This window comes from Cuculus canorus, chromosome 1, assembly GCF_017976375.1.
Source record: "Cuculus canorus isolate bCucCan1 chromosome 1, bCucCan1.pri, whole genome shotgun sequence".
Lineage (NCBI taxonomy): Eukaryota > Metazoa > Chordata > Aves > Cuculiformes > Cuculidae > Cuculus > Cuculus canorus.
In genome coordinates, this window is record NC_071401.1 from 79,622,434 (window position 1) to 79,633,375 (window position 10,942).

A 10,942-nucleotide genomic window follows, 5' to 3' on the forward strand; every position below is an offset into this window, starting at 1 on the left:
ACAAAGTAGGAAGCAGTGGCCAAAGAGGAGGTATAGTTTAGTGGAGTGACATAACTTAATTGAGGTCTTGGTAAAACTAATCCATAGTCATATTCTCTACAAACATTTTGTGACCTGCTTTCTCAGTGAAGTTTAGGAATTTGGATATGAATGCATTCTCTGTAGATGGAGGGGGAGCTGCACACTGTGCCTTTCTTGTTCACAAAGGGTGGCAAGCGTTCTTCTGATTCAGGGCTGGCTTTTCCAGGTACATGCATAGATCAGCATCTCAATCTTGCCTCTCTCTGCAGTTGCTATAAATGTAGAATTGAGTTATCTGAACATAGTTATGCACATTTTTGTGGTAAATCAAGACAGTGAACCACTGAGTTCAGGGAATTTATGTCATTAGAAAAACAGTGTGATATCAGAATTGGTTTTCTGCCTCATTACAAGCAAAGCTATGCTCTGAATAAGAAAAAGCTTGACCAATTTCAGACTTCCAGGTTCCCTTCTGATGCAGTATCTATTCTAGGGATCAAAGCTCAGTTATTTTAGCCTTGTGATTCTATTTCAAAGCTTTCACCTTCCCTCTATCTTCATAGTAGCTAGTCTAATTGCTTATTACAAATGATTGATTTTCTCCCTTTTTTCTTCACTAGTTCATTGTAGGTTAGATGCTCAGAGATACCACAAGACTGTTCTGAGTATCTTCCAATCCATATGTTGAAAGGTGAAGATGAAAATAAATATTAATACCTTCCCATATGAATATCTTCCAGCATGGATAAGTGCTGCAGCAGAGATACTGGTGTGAGAAGGTTCCACCCTGGCCCAGGCCCTAGGTGGTTGCTCCCAGACCTACACCAGTGCATGTTGCCTCATGGCGATGGTGCATTTTTCTTGTCCACTTTTCTTTCTCCATGCGATGGTCATGGAAACTTTCTTGCTAGTGGAGAGCAGAGGGGAATTATTTAAATCTGTGCTGTCCTCAAAGTCTTCTCTCAAGGAGCTGCTGAATTTGGTCTTATGACAGAGAAAGCAAGCACAGATGGGTAAGATCATTTTACCCCCTAGCCTGCTGGCAACTCATCACCATACTGTGGCTACTGAACACCTCATTAGGTTGAAAGTCTGGTTCAGGATAGGTATCTAAGTCTTTGAATCAAGTTCACCTGACTGCAAACCCCAAGTTTTTCCTTTGTTTTGTTCCTAACCCTTCTACTTCTTCAAATTTAAATTGCAAAAAGTCCCAAATCCCCTATAATTTCCTGCCACTCTGTGGTCTTCATTTGTCAATGGAGCCCACTGAAGCCAGTAGATATTTAGCTGCAAATTTCTTGACAGTTTTCCTGTCAGATCCACTCATCTATATAATTATGATTTGTGACAGTCATCATGTATTTGCTTCAACTGTTCATAAACTGATAACTGATAAAACATTAGTTTGTTGCAAGCTACTTTTAAATAAGATGAAAAGCAATCCAGGAGTTTGCTCTTTTCCTTTGTACTAGGCAGTTTAATTTATTTCCAAAGGACCACATCTTAGCTTTATTTATGTGAGTCTGAAGCTTCTACCTCTTCAAGAACAGAATGAGGACTGTGCAGTTTACAGCAGGGCCAAGGACAGCACAGAATACATGGTGTCCTGCAGAGGCTCTTGTATTTTTTTTTGAATTACTTTCTGACTGATATTTCCAACTCAAATTAGGGAACTCCAGATTAGCCTTCAGATTTGGGTTGGCTCAATCTGGAATCCTCCATTTTCCTGAACAGATTACAAATGTCTCATTCAGCATCAATTATAAAAAAAAATTGTTAAATTACATACCATGTCAGTCTGTTCCTGCATAGAGCTGTAATTTATGGCACTATTGTCTTTCATGGATCCAGCTGTGTTTTCCAGAGTGCAAATGTGGTTTTTTCTTGAAAAGTCAGTGGTGTGGGGCATCACAGAGGATGTTGTAAAGTTTGGTTTACAAGAGAGAGCTATGACAGTTAGCTTCTTAAATAAAACTGTCACACAGCAATGTCACAAAATGGGAAATGCAATAACTGATTCAGCTGAATTGAAACCAATTAATTTTAATTTATTGGAGAACACTGAAATGAAACATTTCAGATGCATTGCCAGTTGTCCTCATTTGGGTTGAGAAAAAGACTGAGCTATATCAGTTTATGCTGGGAATCTGGAATTTCATTCAGGGGAACTGAATGTGAAACTAAAAGCATAGTCGCTATCACAGAAATCCATATTTGTCTGAAATTGTTGTTCCCTTTCATTGCCTTTCTGTCTAGCTAGTTATACAATCTAATAATAGTGACTGCAGATACTGACTTTTGATTTTATCTTTTTTTTAATGTTCTGACTTCTTAGGCTTATGACACCCCTAGCAGTAGATGTAAACTTCACTGATGAGCAGAGCAGTGGAGCTCTTTTAAGTGTCACTGAAGTGGTGATTAAATCAAATATCAGTTCTCTCCTCTGAGCCCAAGAACCAATAGACCGCAATCTTCATCTTGGCTTGCATTCTTGGGATATTCCTGACAGCGACACATCAGTTAGCACTTTGGCAGAGCTCATACCTTGTCTTTACTGATGAAATACAAGCGTCCATCAAAAATGTAAGCCTTGGATATGTCAATATGTTAATTAACGTAACAATGTTAAGAGCATCAATAACTCCCAGTGATCAGAATTGGACTTATATTCCTAAATGCTTTAGTGAATCTGAGTCAATGATGACTATTTGTCTTTATGACTAGCTTGCAGATGACTTCAGGAGGTATGGATGGTAATATCTATGGTTTTGGTAGCACATAACTAGTTTCTTAGCATAAGACAATGTAAGTACTTACATTCAAAAGCAGTAAAAACTGAAGATTGTCGGCCAATGCTTTAACATCGTCCAGTTTTCTGCTATATTGCAAATAAGCATGTCCCAGCAGCTTCAGACACTACTGTGCGATAACTGCTGGCAAATGCAGGTTAAGGCATTTCACGCCATGCCGAGCAGTTACCATTCTTTCAAGCAATTATCGTTACAGTTTGTAAGAGACGGGAAGCCCAGGCATTAAAATGAATGATTCTTTCCCTTATTATTCTTTCATTGTTCCTTCCTCATTGTTTACTTTTAGGTCTGTGTGTGCTGAGCTAATGTTTTCAGAGAATTAATCACAGCGATTCCAAGGTTGCTTTTCTGAATACAAACATGGTGTTTAGATCCTTCCAATATGGGTATGATTAGTCAAAGTCATTTATTCCTATGAGTATTGTGGGTTTTGTAATTTTTTGTCCATTCCAGTGAGCGAAAACCAACAATTTTTCTGCCAATCTTAGCAACCAGCTTTCCTCATTAATGCCTTGAGCAAGTCAGGACCATCAACAGTCTTCGGTCCCTCACAGCTCCCTCCCTTTTCCAGGTCACTTCTGAATATTTAGGCCTGCAGAGAGTGCATCGCTGCTTTCCAGAGTGCTCTTGGTTGCCTTTTACCTTGGCAAATAGTGATCATTCCTGCACTTGGTTTCTGATTTTGCAACTGTTGAACTGTAAGTTTCTTAAAGTTTTCAGGATATCTAAGCACAAGTATCATTTGATTATCCTTATTTACAATCTCGCTGATGAGTACTGTAAACAGTATGAGGTTTGTGATCTATGAATTCCCTCTATGAATATTTTGTTGAATTTTCACCAAAATTATGTGTTTCTCCACATAGCTCTTTTTGGACATCTGTGTGGCGTTTATGCTTTTCCTTCTGCTACCCTTTGCCAGAGCAAGCCCATTTCTTGGCACAAACCCCAGCACTGCCAAATTCATAGGATGTGTTTTAAGAAACTATACCACGCTGGTGGGAGGTTTTGCTTTCCGGAAAACTTCATTTTTCCCATGCTCCTCAGACGTGCTCGTATCAATTCATCTCAAGTTAAGCAATAAGGATGCAGTCAGTCAGATAGATGCTCTGTTGATACGCGGAGTCACTAAAATGAATCCCGCAAATGGGTTGTGGGAAAAAGTGATCACAGCCCATCAAATCAAACCCAGAGTTAAATTAAACTGAGACAAAAAGGGAGCTCTGTAAAATTTCTGCCTCTTCCTCTCACTGGTGTAGGAGAATCCTCCAAACCTGTCACCTATCAGCACAGCTCAGTGCAGTGGAGCAGTTTGCTGGCATCTCATTTTCCCAATTTATCTGTGTCCTCCCTAAGAGTCTAGTGACATCCTAGTAGTCATTTCTCTGTCTCAGAGGGTGGACTTGTTTTCACGTTCTCATGTGGGATGCTTTCCACCTTCACAGCTGGCTCTCCATGCTTCCTGCATGGTTTTATTTGTGACCTTATTAAAGATGCTTTTTTGTCCTTTGTGGTTTGTTCCCTGTTCCTTGCTGGCTCATCCCTCCTGACCAACTGACAGCAAAAAATGGGTACAATTTCTAATTACACACTCGTGCAGTCTCTCCCAAGACCTTGCTCCCTGCGATGATGCATTTTCCAGATGATATTAGGGTTGCTGTCACGATCGGGAAGGAGAAGTCCCCATGATTAATACCCAGCTCCACTCTTCTCCATCAGAAAATTCGTACCCTGCAAGGAGGCAATCCAGGGAGCAACGGGAGCCACCTCTACGTACCACCACCTCTAGCAAAGGGACCTTCAGCCGGGCTCAGCCAGGAGCGCATCTCAGCCCTGTCCTCTAGTGGCTGAGCTCACGCCTGGCCCAGGGAGAGCCTTGAGAGGTGTCTACGGAGAGCTTGGAAAGGAATAGAATATGCATAAGGTTTCTGGGAGAATTTATACACATGCATGTAAGCGGGAAATACGTTCTGTCCCAGCTCTGGTCTCAATTGATGGACACCTCTCCCTCGTGCTGCCCAGCCCTGATAAAGGATACCCACTATCGGATCAGCCTGAATTAATGGCAAAGGACTTTCTCAAGCAAAACTCCTGCCCTCACCGTTCCTGTAAGGGTTTCAGTGGGGTGTTTCCTTGGAAAGCCGCTGTGACACACCACTGGAACACAGGTCTGAGCCAAAGGGGTGCAAGGCTGATGCTAGGGTTCACCCTGGGATTAATCCAGAGCACCATCTGGGACTCGGCCACATCTGCTCCCTCTTGCTTGTCGCAACTGCAGCCATCCTCAATTTTTACTTTTGAGGCAAATAATTGCTTTTATCTAGGATCTGCTCTCATGTGAGAGAAGATAGCAGGAAGCAAATCAAATACCAGATGTAGAGAAAAAACAATTTGTTCAGAGTTATCATTATTGAATGCCTCTAGTGTATGTGATTTTCTTTCTGAAACATCCCTCAAGTACAATACAAAGACGGTAAATGGTAATATTACTTTGCTGTATTTCTTCAGTACATTTCTTAGCGATTTTTGCCAGATAGCTTTGGAATAACTTGTTTAGAAAAGAAGTTTAAACAGCCTAGTTGACAATGAGTTTTACTGGTTTTTTTTTTCTTAAAATATATATTTTATGTTGTTTCATTTGTTCCCCTCTCCCAGAGCACAATTCTTATTATTAATAATAAAAATATTGCCATTTTGTCTGTTTTCCTGTTAAGTGGGGAATTGCCCTCTCCCATGATAGATAAGATGAAAAACAAAAAAAGAAAAAGTACATCCTGTACCTGTTTCCTTATAAAGGGAAATAAGAGCACTCATTCAACAATAATTTATTGCACCAGCTGCTTAAGAGTGACAATACTGTAAGGAAAAAATGCTCCAACTCCAACAGCCCACAGGAGGGCACTGGGATGTAGCAAGGAAGGGAGTGAAAGTGGAGGTGAAACCATCCGCATCACTCAGCCCAAGGAAAGAACTTCAGGGTCTAGTAGGTCTTGCGTGGATGGTGCTTCTGCATGCCAGGATCCCAAAAGGGAAGATTTAGTCTTCTTAAATCAGCACCTAGAGAAGCCTCTGAATTGATACAGCTAAGAGCTGATGCTCATAATTTGAGGTTTCAACACAGATCTTACAGCCTTTAGCATTCCTGTCCTGCCTTGCCAGAGTTAATGTCTGAATAAAGACTCTCCAAAATTCACCTACCAAGTAAAGTCTTTTAAACTGCTAATGAGGTAACCCCTAGTGGTTCCAGCAGAATTCAGGGCTCTCTGGCAGTAGGTCCTGAAAAAAATGTATTAGTAGAATGGATTTGTAACCTTGAGGTTGCTGTTATATGCCTGTTTTGCAGTGTATATGCTATTCTGTGCACTGCTCTCCTCGGTTTTCTCTCCAGGGAAATACTTTTACATTCCTGCTAAGGGCCAGAAATCACAGACTAGAGCCGGCTTTGCTGACAGCCAAAAGCAGAAGTCATTCACCTTCCAGGAACTTTTGACCAAAGTGTCAGACTATAAAGTGTGCTTCAGGAAGAACTAGTAAACTGAGGACAAGCATGGAGTATGCGCATTTTCCCTGCGTTTTTTAATGCTGCTGCACCAACTTCCATGCACCCAGCCTCTGGGTTTTTTTTTCCTCTTACCCTGGAAAATAATTTGTGTGGCAGAAAAGCATCTTCTCTTTTCAGCTCCAGCATAGACTTTTAATATGGCTTCCTCTCCTTCCACTGCACTGAAATTTCTTGCAAAAGTCTCATTCTTTCTTTTCAGGCTAATCTAACCTAAATGGTGCCACTACCCTCACTCTGCTTGGCCACAGTTACTTAGGATGATCTATTTGATCATACACTTAACCCAAAATCTCAGCTTCCCCTGCTTTCCTCAGCTGCCCTCTCTTCTTCTGCCCACTCTTCCTCTTCTGATGGGTATTTGATGGTTTCTTTTCCTTATCCCTTAGTCATTTGCAGAATACTGGGATGCTCTTCCCTTTGTACTCTTTGCCTCTCCAGGCTGCCCCAATTCACAAACTTATGTCTTCTGTTCACACAGGTGACTTCCAAATTTCTCTGACTTTGTTCTTTTTTTTCAGAATGGAAATCTTGTCCTGTGATGTTTCCTTGAGAATGATCAGTTGCCAGCAGGAGCTCAGCATGGTTAAAGGAGGTGTTAATGCTCTCTCTGCACAATGTGTGCAGCACCTTTCTTGATTGCTTATCACTCAAGCCCACTTTCTACTTTTTCCTCTCCCTGCACAGGCGGTCTGTATAAAGTATATGTGTTGCAGCTTTTACTATCCTTTTTATAGCTAGGGTTTCTTGTTCAGATGTCCACTGTCTTGTGCCTTGCCTGCTACAGCATTCTTCTCTCTGCTCTCAAAAAAACTGCAGTGTTGTTCCTCCAATCTGTGCAGAGATTAGCTCACACCAGCACTCTTTGTGCACCTTTTCCAAATGCCCCCTCCTTGAGTGCATTTCACACAGGGAGCTCTCTCCATTCGCAAGTCCCTTTTCATCCCTCCTCAGCCAGGCACAGACTGGTTCCTTGTTCCTACTAACTCACCACGCAATCTTTCTCACTCTCCTTCCACGTTCACATTTTCAGATGCCTTTATGCTTTTGGCTGTGTTATTCTTCACGCCGGACAGGAGATTCCTGCAAATTCAGACATCCCTTCCAGCTGTGTCAGGTTTTGATGACTGTGTCTCATGATGAGATGCTGGGAGTGAGTAGGGGATTTATGAAGTTCGACAAACTGAAGAAGTTGTCTAATTTAGAAAGAATAAGCTATTTTCAAAGATGAACTGGGAGTGCTTCACATCGTGTGGCCTGCATCTTCATATCCAGTACAAGGTATGCATCAACAAGGCTGCACAATGAAGTGCTTCATTTCTATTTTCACACATGAAAAAAACCAGCATATAGTATCTAATCAGGGGACTTTTACACTGTGATTTATATTTAGTTCCCTCCCCAAACCCTCTGGCCTCCAGTTATGCAGGTATGAGCCCAGAACACTGCTCAAAAGAAAGACAGACATTTTAATGTAATTGTCTGTAAAGTTGTGTTGTAAATCACATCCCAGGAATGGAAAATTACCTTTTTGTGACCAGTTACGGTTAACTTTGGTGACTGAAACAGACTGATGATCTAAGACGCAGAGCATAATGTGATCAGGTAGGGGTGACAGCAATAAAAATGAAAAATTTGCTTGAAGAGGTTATAGGCAGGAAGCTTTTTCACACTTCATTCCCTCTGGAAGACAAACAGTTTGCAGAAGGAGAATATTTGGTAAAATATTTGTTGCACTTCACAAACTCAGCAGGGAGTAATCCCTGGTTCACTGTCTTCTAGTCCCAGTAATACAGTTATTAGGAAACAGCAGAGGCCTGAGAACAGGGACTTCTCTGCTGACACTTGACTCTGAAAGGCGGTCTTCCCATCTTCTCTGAGGAGACATGCAAGAGGTTACTACAAAGCGAAGTCATTGTGACAAGATAGAAAATGTGACACCCTTGGCTATATAGTCAAGCTATTTGGCAGATGATCTCCATTGCTCCTCTGTGCCATGGCTGCCAGAGGTGCCTGCTGTGGGAGGCACTGCACGGGCTGTCCACCTGGACATGTGACAGCTCTTGCCTTCCAAGGTGATGACTGTGACAGCCTCAGACATCCTCAGAGTCTGCAGAGGCCACAGCGGCATGGTATCTCTCCCATCATCAGAGCACCTCCTGTGGCATCTCACAGGTGTTCAGAAACATCGCATTGCACTAGATTTTCAAAAAGCAGTCCATTTAGGCATGAAGAATAAATGATGAGTGTCTTTCAAAAGATCACTGTACACTGGGTGTTTGGGCTCTTTGAAAATTTGCTTGTAACTGTCACTGGCAGCAGCAACTCTCCGAGTGCCTTTGAAAAATAGGTCTTCGTGTACTTTTCTCGATGTAGATTGCATTGTTCAGACTCCATTTGTTTAGGCTCCCTTTCTAGGTGGTGACCTCAAGAGCAATGTAGGAGTCTAACTTTCATTACCTTTCAAATAGGTTTAACTACTTCTGAAAATTTTAAGTTTTGAGCTCTTTTACAAATCTCTTCCATTGTGCACAATTAAGGAATGAGAAGATTATCTCTTTGCAGCTGTCTTTTAGAGGCTGGATAAAGATTGAGAGCTGAAAAGAAGTATCCATTGAAAGTATCTGCGGCATCTGTCATTGTCCAAAAGAAAACCATTATAATGCAGGACCAGGCCTGGGAGACCTGCATTATTCTATTCGCAACTCTGCCAACAGCCTGTTAAGTAACTGTGCCAGTCACTTCTTTCTTTGTGTGTGCATGAAGGTTACTCTACTGGTGAAATATGGGTATTAATGCTTACTTTGCTTCGGAGAATTTGTTGCTTGAAATGAACACTACAGCAGAGATGTTTATGCTCATACAAATGCCCAGAGGTTTTGCCTGCTTGGGGAAGATAAATGCTAGAGAGACATGATGCAAAAGGTACACCATTTATAATAAACAAACTCTCTCATATGCAATTAATGACAAGACAAAAACATTTCTGGGAAACATCCTCAACATTTCTAAGTTACTTCTGAGGAACATCTGCAGGCTAGGAAATTGTGAATAAAACCTGTGTCCTTCATGTGGGTAGTAGTCATATGTCCTATCTGTCACAAATAACAAATTCATGCTAAGTTTCAAGATTCAGAAGGTCTGAGTTTGTTGAGGTTTTTTTGCTCCTTTTCTAACTTTGTCTTTTCAATTTCTCATTCTCTGTGGACAAAAGAGTTTGTCTTAGAACCTAAAGCCTGGGTCTAAACCAAAAATGAGGAAGCGGTAGCTGTAGACTTGAAATGCTTCCTAGAATTAAATATTAGCCTTGCAAAGACGAAGGCAAAGTGAATCCTTCCACAGGTCATAAGAACCCTTTCCATCATTGATGGAGACACATGGGGCATGGTGATCCGCCCACGCAGACCTTAAAAAACGAGTGATCAATGCCACCGTAATCTGGAAGATAAGAAGTGGTTCCAGAATTAGTTCTCCTTGCTTTGTTCACCTTGTGTCACAGTATGAGAGATTTGAGTGTACAACAGTTTATACTGTGACAAATGACAACTTAGTTGTTCTATTTGAAGGTTTTTGGCAAACAGACCATTTTGCTGTCTGTCTGGAAGAATAGATGTTCATTATGAGAGCTAGAACTGCTATGTCTCTGAGTGATGGGTTTACAAATCAGAGTCACCAAGTCATTTGAATGGGAAGGGACCACCGGAGCTCTCAGGTCCTGCTCAGAGCAGATCATTGCTGACTGCCGATCAGGTTGCTGGGCACAGGATACTCTCAGGCTTATAGTGAGTATGCGTTCCCACTTCTTCTTCTTTCCTTCTTTCTGCTTTATTCCAAAGCTTTGAAAGCAAAGAGGGGAAAGACTGCATCCCTTTGTTATGCAACCCTTCTGAACAGACTCCCAGATATCCTGTGGGAAGTTGTGGGAGAGGTGACCCTCCATGCAGTGTGACTGGGCTGCTTCAGTAGCTCCACAGTGCCTTTCCGAGCCTTTGGCATGTGCTGTTGTGCAGAACATGGAGCTGCCTCCAGCTGGCCTCTACCCAAACTTGACAGCATTGCCCAGAGCTGGCCCTGACCCACTGAAGTGCTTTCATCTGTGTGCCCTGATCGGACTGGGCACAGTAGCTTTCTGCATTCTCTGCTTTTGATGGTGGTGATCTCAGGTCTATTTTTAAAACCAGGATTTTTTCTGAACTGCATACCAGAAAATTTGGCTTCTCTGTTCCCTCAAGCTCTCAGCACAGCACTCTCTTGGGTGTTTTGTTTGAAAAAAAAATGTAAGGAGCCCTACTTAAAGTTAAGGGTACACATAAGTCCTCTGTTGACCCAGAGTGAACAGCAGCAATGCAGCTGAAAGCACTGATGTAGGTCACAAGAATGAGGCAGAAAAACAGCTACTGAAGTCTTTTGCTCAGAATCCCACCCTGGGACACGGATGGAGTGCTGGAAATTTTCCAGATAGTGTCCCAATATGCTTCCTTTATCTAGAAATCAGTGATCGCACTTTAATGTCTGATTTGAATAGCCTTCCCCCTCACTTTCAAGTAATTTT